Below are 8254 nucleotides of genomic sequence, written 5' to 3' on the forward strand. Positions count from 1 at the left end.
ACCACTTCCACCCCTCACCTATGGATGTTGCCATTTCCTCTTGAGGACTGGATCTCTGAAGGTGGGGTGTCTCCTCCCACACACTTGGGGTGTGTACCCGAGGGCCTAGTGCACCTGGGGCCTGGCACACCCAGGGCCTGGCGCACCTGGGGCACGAACCCAGGACCTTCTGCATGTAAAGCAGATGTGCTAACCACTACACTATGGAGCCACCCCTATGAACTACTAGTTTTTAATTAAACTTTTATATTGTGATAATTATAAATACACATACAATGTAAGAAATAATACAAAGAAATCTACTCTTCATCCATTTCTCACAACAGTAAATCCTTTAAAACCTTTAAATCCTTTAAATCCTTTAAAACAATATTACAACCAAGATATAGATATTTATACAAGAAACAATATATCCATCACCACAGGGGGATGCCTCATGTTGCCCTTTACAGCCACAACCTCTTTCTTCTTGCCTTCACCTCTCCCTAATCACTGGTAACCACTATTCTGTTCTACATTTTCATAACTTTGTCATTTCAAGAATGTTACACAAACAGAATCATACAGTACATAATCTTTTGGGAATGGCATTTTTCACTTAGCCCAATTCTCTGGAGATTTATCAAGGTTGTTGCATGAATCAATTCATTCAGTTTTATTGCTGAGTAGTATGTTTAACCATTCACCTGTTTAAGAACCTCTAGGCTGTTTCCAGTTTGGGGCTATTAAAAAACAAAGCTTCTATAAACATTCATTTACAGGGTTTTGTGTGAACATGAGATTTTATTTCTCTGGAATAAATGACCAGATGTCAAAATGCTTTGTTGTACCGTAGGGTAGTTGGAATGCAGGACAGGGAAAATTCTCCAGAGTTGGAGTGGGGTGGAAGGCTCACACTCTGCACTGAGACAGAAGAAGGTTCTCGGTGGAGTGCAAGAAAGAATTCAAACACGCCAAAGTTAGAGTCCAAAGAAATGTTTATTAGGGAGAAAAAGCAAAGACAAGAGAAAGCAAAGACATACAACCAAGACAAGGGTGAAAAGGGGGAATGTGGTTTATATATCATTCTTTAGTTCCTGTGAGTTACAGTTTAAAAACTTTGTTTACCCATTTTCCTTTGATATAGACATGCAGTGAGGAAGCATAAGAGTAGGTAGCATGAAAAGGTAAGAACATGTAGCATGGAAGGCCTGCTGGCAATTCCCAGCCTTCAATCCATACGTAGGTCCCCATGGTATTAGCTATAGGGAATGAATGATTTTTGTGGAGGGTGCCACTTACAGATGGTTTTCCTGTTTTCTCTTCACCTTGTGGGGAAATAGGTTGTTAGCAATCCCAGCAGAACTCTTCCTTTGTTCTGCAGGTTCTGCAGGGCTGATCATCATATTGCAGTCTCTGAATATAGCTTGATTTAACATTTTAGTTCTCTTGCCTCCTTCCTACATTAGCTGCACGTTCAGTTTTATGAGAAACTGCCCACTTTTTCCTGGCTAGATCCTTTCATATTCACTGCTAGCAATACGTGAGTTTCTCTGAAACCTCACCAGTATTTGGTGTTATCACTATTATTCAATGTTTACTTGTTTTAAAGTGTATAATTCAATGGTTTTAGCGTATTCATAAAGTTTTACAACCATTGCAACTATCTAATTCCAAGGACAAAGCCACTCTTCTGTATTGATAAACGGAGGCCTTGTGAGTGCCCATCCTGGCCAGAGGGCTCATACAAAGACCTATATAAAACAGAGTACAGAGCACAAGGGTCAGACCTGGTCCAATGCTGGTTCTGCTCCTTACTGATTTGTGGCCCTGGGTGAATTGTTTGAACTCTCTGAACTTCAGCTTTTTCACTCATGAAAAGGGGATGATCAAAATAACTTTGCAGAACTGCTACAGGAAGGCATAAGATAATGTCTATGGCATATGGTACACGGTCTGACCAGTGTGATAAAAATGTATTGGGCATGTATCAGTGTTTTAACCAAGTTTTTTTATTCTCTGTATTTTATGCCTTAACCTCTGAGGCCTTGCTGACCCTCCCAGGATTAGCTAGTTCTTAAAGAATGCAAGTAACTGTAAGTGCACTTTTCATATGCAAACCAACTAATCCAGAACCCATAGGCCCACCCAAATTTTATTTTTTTGCTCTTACACTGTGGGATACTATTCCCCATCCCCAATTACCCCCAGGGCTAGGTACCAGACACCTAGGGACAGCCACTGTTCTCCAGAACCTGCCAAAATTATTCGAACCAGTCAATCCTAAATATGCTTACTTTGCCTCACTCATCTCGTCCACGGAAATGAAAATAAAGACTCTTACCCTTGATTTTCCCTGTTCCTCTGCCTCGTGACCAACCGTGGTGCTTCCTCCAGGCCCTGCATGGTTGCCTGGGCCTCCTGATCGAAGGATCTGCTAGTGCGACAAACCTTTTTTTCATGAGTCATTTCTGTGTCTGCATGTCTTATCCTGTAATCTTGAGTACCTTTATAATAATCAGCACAGAACTAAGCACTTATTCTCCATTGATCATTTCATTGAATCTCAGCACAATATATGAGGTTGAAGAGGAAGTTTTCATTCAAGTGGCTAACCTTATAATCAGCTCTTTGTTCTGCTTCTGTAGATATGCTTGCTGCATGGGCCAAAGGGCATTGGGACCTTGAAATTAACTAAACACTCATCCCTCCGTTTGCTTGTTCTGTCTAGATAACAGATGTATTGTCTGAGTCCCTGTCTGAAAATTTCACTGTGACTGCTTGTAACCCATAGCAACTCCCACAGTCTGTAAATGCCTGAGGACAAATTAACCAATCAGCCCATGCCAACTGTAAAGCTGTAACTGCTGATTAAGCCCTATAAAAGCAAGGTTGCATTTGAGATTGGGGCCTAGATCTTCAGAGTGCTAGCTCTTCTGGGAGTGCTGGCATAATAAATCTGAGTTCTCAAACTCTCCAAGTGCTGCTTGGTATCTTGCCAGTCTGATTATTCTGCAACAAGGTGGGTGCTGTTATATTTTGCAGGTGAGGACACTAAAGCCTGAGTATATGTAGTTAAAAATGACAGGGCCAGGATTCAGAATTTACACAGGCCAATCTGAAAGATCACACTCCCAACCTCCACTCTGATCTGCCTGTTACCATTGAGTAGTTACCTCATTATTATTATTACATTAGCTGGCAGGAGGAGGGCAAATGGGGGTTCCCATAAACTCCTAAAGGGGTTCAAAATGAGTCACCCCAAGATGTGCCTCTGTGGTATGTGGATTGTTTTGAGCCAAAGGCAACTTTAACCTTAGGCTCAAGAGAAACTTCTGCCTCTTCACTGATTACCTAGAAGAACTTGATTAGGGGCCTTGACCATAATAAGACATTATCAGAGGTAATTACTTTCGACTTACCTACAGGGCAGGACAAACTTCTATTTACTCAAGTCTATTCTTTTTTATCATCCTGCAATGACCCTTTGAAGCCCGCAAGGTGCATTACCCCACCCCTAGCTCAGGATGTCTTGTACACCCATGTTCCCTTTCTATCTCTGAACCTCTCCTGCATATGGGGTCTCTGACTTTCTCCTATCTTTGGGGTTCCCATACAAGTGTATGTATTCAATTTGGTTGCTTGTCTCATGTCTATTTGATTGTTAAACCAGCCAGAAAAACCTTGCAGGTAGAAGAGCTATATTGTGCTAAGATTCAATGAAATGATCAATGGAGAATAAGTGCTTAGTTCTGTGCTGATTATTATAAAGGTAATCAAGAATACAGGATTAGACATGCAGACACAGAAATGACTTATGAAAAAAAAGTTTGTTGCACTAGCAGACTCTTCGATCAGGAGGCCCAGGCAACCATGCAGGGCCTGGAGGAAGCACCAGGGTTGGTCCCAGAGGAGCTAGCACTCTGAAGATCTAGATTTTAATTTGGCTACCAATTTTGTCACACTATCATTATATTTTGCTGGAAACTTATGGGATTTCAGCCTATGGAGCCTGTGGGGTGAGAGAGAGAGAAGGAAGAATGTGTGGGGACCTCTATGCTGAGAAGGACAGTCATCTGACTGGCTTCACGGGCAGGAGTATGTGCTGCCCAAACAGGACAGAATGTGAGGACTGGACATGTGTGAGATGTGCGGCCTCATTGTGCAGATGGAGAAACTGAGGCCCAGAAAGAGGAGACTCTTTGCTTCTTTAGCTTACATGTACTGAGCACCTCTCTGTGCCAAGGCTTGTACTAGAGGCTGGTAATAAAATACCAGGATGCGGGAGACCCCAAACTTGCTGTTGTTTTAAATTTTTATCTTGAAGTAATTACAGTTTTACAGGAAGTTGTCAATATGATATAGGAAAGTCCTATGTACCCTTCACCCAATTTCCCCCAATGGTAACATCGTAAATAAAACTACAGCATAAAATTAAAACCAAGAAATTATCTTTACAACAACTCCACAGACCTTGTTCGGAGTTCGCCAGTGTGTACATGTATTGCTCATTTCTGCGCGTACGTGTGTGTATGTGTGTGGTTCAATGGACTCTTATCACACATATAGATTTGTGTGCCCATCACCACAGTCAAGATACATAGCTGTTCCAACACTACAAAGGAGTTCCTTACGTGTCCCTGTTAGAGTTGTCTCCCAACCCCCATTTTTAACCATTGGCCACTGCAAAACCTCTTTCCATTTCGGACCCTGCTTGTGGGAGGCTCACATCCTAGAAGAGAGGGAGATGCAGATATAAATCTTGGTAATACATGGAATGTTATATGTAAATATATGTTAATATATATGTAAATATAAAAACAAAATTATACCATAACACTTGGGAGCAGTTAACGTAACATTCCTGAGGGTGTCTAAGTCGAATTAAATCTATCAAAAAGGGGCCAGAAATGGGATGCTTTCTAGTCATTAAAAAGAATGAGGTGGTGCTGAGTGAGCTGACACAGCATGCTCTTCAAAGCAGATGGCGAAAGGCAAAGGACGGAACAGTATACTCCAGCATGTGTGCATGCGTGTGTGTGTGTGCATGTGTGCGTGTGTGTGTGTGTGTGTTTAGGCTGCTCTGTAATCCTGTGTCATGCATGACCACACAAACCCAACACCACCAATGATATCACCCTGGAAAGCGGGTGCAGGGACCAAGCAGGGAGGGGCACTCTCTTCTCTTTCTCTACTCTCCAGAGCTGTTTCAGTTTTTACTATGTACTTGACTTTTTTTTTTCTTTTTTTCAATGAAATGAAATCCTGTTTGGTCTTCCTTAAGCAAGATTGAACAGTAATTCTGTATCCTCATATTCTTGCTTTCTCCTCTCCCCTGCATTTGCAGAAGTCCTCCCTCAGTCCCACCCCAGAACTTAGCAGTATGAAAAAGGTTGCACAGTCTCTAGTTGCCATGGCAGCCATTGCTCCTGATGATAAGATGTAGGCCCGGCCTTCCAAGCCCTGTGTGCAGGAGGCTTGGATACCTCCCCTTCCCCCCAAGTCACCAGTATCCCTACACCAATCTGGGTCCTGAATATTTAAAAGATGTCTCTAACAGCACTAGTGTGTGAATGAGTCAGCAGTGTTATTTCAAGAAGACATTGTGTTCAGTGCTCTGTGCTGCATGCAGTACATTCTCTAAAGACAAGTGTTCTTTACCTAAAAACATCTTTATACTCTGCCTTGGAGCACCAAATGTCCATTCTCCACCCCTCTGGGGTAATCTGGCTTAACTGCTTCCACTGCTTTCTAAACATAAAGTCCCGTTCAGAGGTTGTCTTCTGGGCAGCCCATTCTCATACCAGGCCCTCTCCTGGCTCACTCAGCTTCTCTCAGACCCGAAAACATGAAGAATTGTTTATTGCTCCTTAAGGGGCTAGAAAACTCATATTGACTATAAGAAGGAAATCAGGTTACTTCCCAAGGAGATGGGCTCCAAAAAGCTTTTGGTCTTTCTAGGTTAGTCAATGAAAACAATAAATGACATAAAATTAATTTCTTAATAAATTATCGTGGTATACTAAATTCTTAATAAATTTGTTCAGTTCAAGTATGTCCCAATAGAGTAAAAACAAAGTAGAGTGAGAACTAGAGGAGAGAACTCAATTAGGTCTTTTGAAGAAGAGTGGGCTAGGGAAGGGAACATTTGTAGTGGCTCTTGTATAGGAGTTCCCTGGGTGAAGAAATGAGGAGAGCTAGCATATGCTTGGTACGAAAACCAATGGCCTGACTCTGGAGATTTTTCAAAGTATACTGTGGCCCAACCCCTCTACATCCCCAGGATTTAAGAAGCAGGTTTAGGTGAAGTCAGAGAAAAGCAAAGGCCTCTTGTCAGTTGGCTAAGACATGTTTGGTCAAGATGGAACCTGTAAAATGCCAGGATGCACTGACTTGCCAGAGGTCTCACTGCTTCTCTGATGGAACCAGTGATCCGGGAATAGGTTAGGCCGCCGCCCACAGGAATCATGCTCTGATTCCTGTGGGTACAAACTATACAGAGTTACAGGAAGAAAAGGGAACGGTGGGGGGGGGGGGAGGGAGGAGGTGGACGAGGCAAGGTAAAGAAAGGCAGGGGAAGGCAATTCTGCTTTGGTGAACATCTCAGGCCATGATTCACAGTGACAGACATTCGCTATAAAGTCTAACATTTGAGGCCGTCGGTCTAAGAAACATCCAAACACGTAGAGAATTTTTGTAAAAAGTTTGAGCCAAACTGACAACACATGCCAGGGAGCAAGATCTCAAAAGCTCCAGAGGATGACAATTTGCAGCTTCTTTCATGCATTTGAAATTAAAGAGGGAACCTAAGGAAGGGTACATGTAAGTGGGAGAAAGCAAGGAGGATTGGTTTGCAGGATAGTTAAGAGATCATGTGCTTTCTCGAGGGTGGTTACAATTTATTTCAAAGGTGTGTTAATCTAGATGCACAGAAACAATAGACAGGGCTTGCTTAAGGCAAAGATAAACCTTTCACTAAAACGTTATATGCCTGGGACATTTCTACCCACCTTGACTTGCCCAGTTAGGAATTTATGATTAGATCACTCTGTGAGGTTATTTTCCATAGAAGCCCTTTTTTCATTCACAAAGTTTATATTTCCTTCCTCTGGGACTCCCAAAGCCTGATGGTTCTTGGTATTTCTTAAAAACAAAGGGAAAGAATAATATTTTGATTTCTTCCTACGAAAAGTCTAAATTTATAGCTACTAACATTATTCCAAAAAATAATTCTGAGGAAATCGGATTACGATATAAATTGACAGAGTTCCTGGACCAGGCTAAGATGTTTTTTCCGCTTACACTGCACGTACTCCACCCTGCTTTTTTCTTCCTTACATCTGCAATGCAGAGCTGAGTGTCATATTCTAAAGTCATTGCCTATTGTGGAGGCTGTGGAAAGCACCTTGTGTTAGGAGACTAGGGTTCTAGGCCCAGCTCAACCAGTTTCTGAGTTACTTCCAGGAAGCATGACCACTCTCTGGGCCTCAGTTTCTCCATCTAGAAAAGAAAGTTTGCCTACATCTTTTATTTAAAAAAAAAAAAATCGGCATCCACTTTTTTTTTGGGGGGGGAGGTCAGTTAAAATTTTATCCACATAACTGAAAATTAATTTTAAATGTTTAGAAGCCATAGGAATAAATAATATCCAAGACTGCACCCAGACCTAATTTCTATACGTCTCTAGACTTCTCCAAGACCCAAAATGGAGGTAGAATGGGGAGGAGGGAGGTAGACTTCCTTCTGCATCTGGGCCCGCACAGCAACCCCCTCCTACCATTGACTTCTTTTACAAAAAGGAGCGTGTCTCATACACGTCACCTGTCTCCTCAACTGAGTGGTGGTGGCAGCAACAGCTGGCTCTTGTTGCATGTGTATTTGATGGCTGCAACAATAAGTGGAGAGCACTCAGAGGGGAGTGGGAGGCCAAAACGAGATGTTCTTGGCCACGTTTGGAGCTCGGCCCCATACTAACTGAACCGACACCTCCAGAAGGAAAAGGAAAGGGGGACAGAAGCTAGCATGGCTCCAGTCCCACCTGCTAGGGGTGAACTTGTGGTATCTCAAAGCAGCCCAACGACTTCATGGACTTAGGTCTAAATGACCCCTTTATACAGGTAAGAAAAATGAGAAACAGGGAAAGGAAGCAGGTTGGCCTCAGGCATCAAATAGCACCCAAGTGCCAATTCTGTGGGTGGTGGATGAGCCGTAGTATCAGTAATGAAGGGAGGAGGCAAGAGAATTAAAATGTTAATAAAGCCACAATCAGAGACTG

Source organism: Rousettus aegyptiacus, unplaced genomic scaffold (assembly GCF_014176215.1).
Source record: "Rousettus aegyptiacus isolate mRouAeg1 unplaced genomic scaffold, mRouAeg1.p scaffold_m13_p_3, whole genome shotgun sequence".
In the NCBI taxonomy this organism is placed as follows: domain Eukaryota; kingdom Metazoa; phylum Chordata; class Mammalia; order Chiroptera; family Pteropodidae; genus Rousettus; species Rousettus aegyptiacus.